Consider the following 2,524-nt stretch of genomic DNA (forward strand, 5'->3'; position numbering starts at 1 on the left):
CATCTTCTCGTGTGAACTTGATGTATTTATCCACAGAGTTGATGTGGTCAGTAAAATGTTGGACTTCCTGAGATTTGATTTTAACCCAGGTGTCGTCAACATACCTGAACCAATGACTTGGTGGTGTCCCTGAAAAGGACGTCAAGGCTCTCTTTTCTACCTCCTCCATGTACAGGTTGGCAACAATAGGAGAAACTGGAGACCCCATAGCACACCCATGTTTCTGCCTATAATATTGCTCCCCATATGTGAAGTAGGTTGACTGCAGGCACAGTTTCAAGAGTTGACACAGTTGTTCTGTGGAAAGTGTGGTCCTGCTGCTCAGAGTGGTGTCCGATTTTAATTTTAAACTGACCACCTCTACTGCATCATCAACAGGAATGCACGTAAAGAGTGATGTGACATCAAAAGAGACCATTGTTTCATCAGTCTCCATGATGACATCCCTCACCTTGTCCACAAAGTCCATGGTGTTCTGTACGTGGTGTTCTGAGCTGCCAACTAAAGGGATGAGTACAGACGCCAGATATTTGGCAACATTGTAAGTGACAGAGTTAATCATACTAACAATTGGTCTTAAAGGTACACCTTGTTTGTGGATTTTAGGTAAACCATACAGACTAGGTGTGGCCTCCCCTGGGTACAGTCTGTGGTACAGAAAACGGTCAATAGCCTTGTCCTGCTCCAAAATTTTCAGGCAATCTATTAACTTTTTCTTGTAACCACTTCCTGGATCTCTTTTCAGAGGTTCATAAGTGTTTAAGTCACTAAGGAGTGTCATAACTTTTTCATGATAGTCTTTCTGGTTCAAAATCACTGTGCACCTTCCTTTGTCTGCTGGGAGAATGATGATGTTTTTGTCCTTGCTAAGAGTGGTGAGTGCATCCCTCTCCTCTCTACTGATGTTGGAAGGTGGTGGTTTGGCATTGCTGAGGCAGGCTGAAACTTTGATTCTGAGCTGTTCTGCTTCACCCTCTTTCATTTTGTTGCGGATGGCTGACTCAGTAGCTGTGATCATCTCCACCAGAGGAATTCTACTTGGTGCAACCGCAAAGTTCAGTCCCCTGGCAAGAATCTCTGTCTCTGGCTGGGTGAGCTGTCTGTCAGATAAATTCTTCACCCACTTTTCTGTCTCCCTGGTATGTAATTGACTACTGGAGTGTTGTCCTACACTGAATGTGTTGTTATTGGAATAGTGATGGTGTTGATGAGCTATTAGTACGTTAAACTAGTTTTGTTGTCGAGTCTTGGACTTAACATGCTGTGCTAAGCGTGCCTGATCTGTACAGTCCATCACTTGCTGAAGTGTGGTATGATCTAGACACGTTGTTAGTTTCTGTTTAATGTGCTCTTCTTTGGCCTTCAAGGCCTCAATAGTAAAATTGGTCTGTCTCACCTGTTCATTCAGCAGCTGGGTCTGTGCCTTCTGAAGGATCTTGCTTGCCCGGTGCCCGCTGACCAAAGATTTTAGTTCCAGGCTCTTGGGAATGATGCCACTTTGTCGACATCTGAGGTTAAATCGCAAATGGTTCCTGTAGTCTGCCCTCTTCCTTGCTGTTTTCTCAAACTCTCTAACTAGTTTGAGGCAATCCTGGCCAAAGTGGTTCAAAATATCCTGATGCATACTCTTCAGTCATATCTTAAACAGTCTGTTACAAATCTCAGGATGGTTTTAGACTCTGACTTTAAGTTTAATAAACAGATTAAACTCTGTTCTGCAGAAAAGTTTCTTCCGGTTAAGGCAGATAGGCGGCTGTGGCTGAGTGGTTAGAGCAGTCACCCTCCAAAGCAAGAGTTGGGGGTTCGAATCCACCAGCAGTCACATGCCTAAGTGTCCCTGGGCAAGACATTGAACCCCTCATCGCCACCGATGTGTGTCCCATCAGTGTATGAATGCGATCTAAAAGCACTGATTAGTCTCATTAGAATGATTTGTTCAATTAGCTTTGTAGAGATCTAGTAAAGTGCTGTATGAATAAGTAAACGAGGCACAGATTGTAGTGTAAAGTGCTTTGAGTATCTTGATAAGATCAAAAGGCGCTATACAAGTACAGTCCATTTACCATTTACCATAGTTAAACTTAAGTCAGTGTTGACCAGATCTAACCTTGAAAAATTAGTTCATGCCTTCGTTACAACATGACTAGACTGATGTAACGCTCTTTATGTTGGGGTCAGTCTTTCACGTCTCCAGCTCGTCCAAAATGCTGCAGCTCAACTATTAACAAGAACTTGTATGTTTGATCATATTTCACTGGCTCCCAGTACATACCAGAATAGATTTAAAAATTCTCCTGTTGAAATTTAAGTACTTAAATGGCCTTGCACCCCTCTTGTCTCTCTGACCTACTTCAACCATATGTTCCTTCTTGGGTGCTTAGATCATCAGACCAGCTGCTTTTGGTTGCATCAAAAACCAGTTTGATGCTCAGAGGAGATCGAACTTTTTCAGTCATGGGTCCTAAACTCTGGAACAACACCCCCCCCCCCCCCCCCCCCCCCAAAAAAAAAAAAAAAAAAAAAA

The 2,524-nt window shown here is 43.1% G+C and overlaps 1 protein-coding gene across 1 annotated transcript in view; it reads right to left on the minus strand.

Annotated features, from left to right (window-relative positions):
* rnf103 (ring finger protein 103) overlaps nt 1-2,524 on the minus strand; it is a 36,529-nt gene that overhangs the window by 12,329 nt on the left and 21,676 nt on the right. The window lies entirely within an intron of this gene.

Source organism: Nematolebias whitei, chromosome 4 (genome assembly GCF_014905685.2).
Source record: "Nematolebias whitei isolate Nwh7 chromosome 4, NemWhi1, whole genome shotgun sequence".
In the NCBI taxonomy this organism is placed as follows: domain Eukaryota; kingdom Metazoa; phylum Chordata; class Actinopteri; order Cyprinodontiformes; family Rivulidae; genus Nematolebias; species Nematolebias whitei.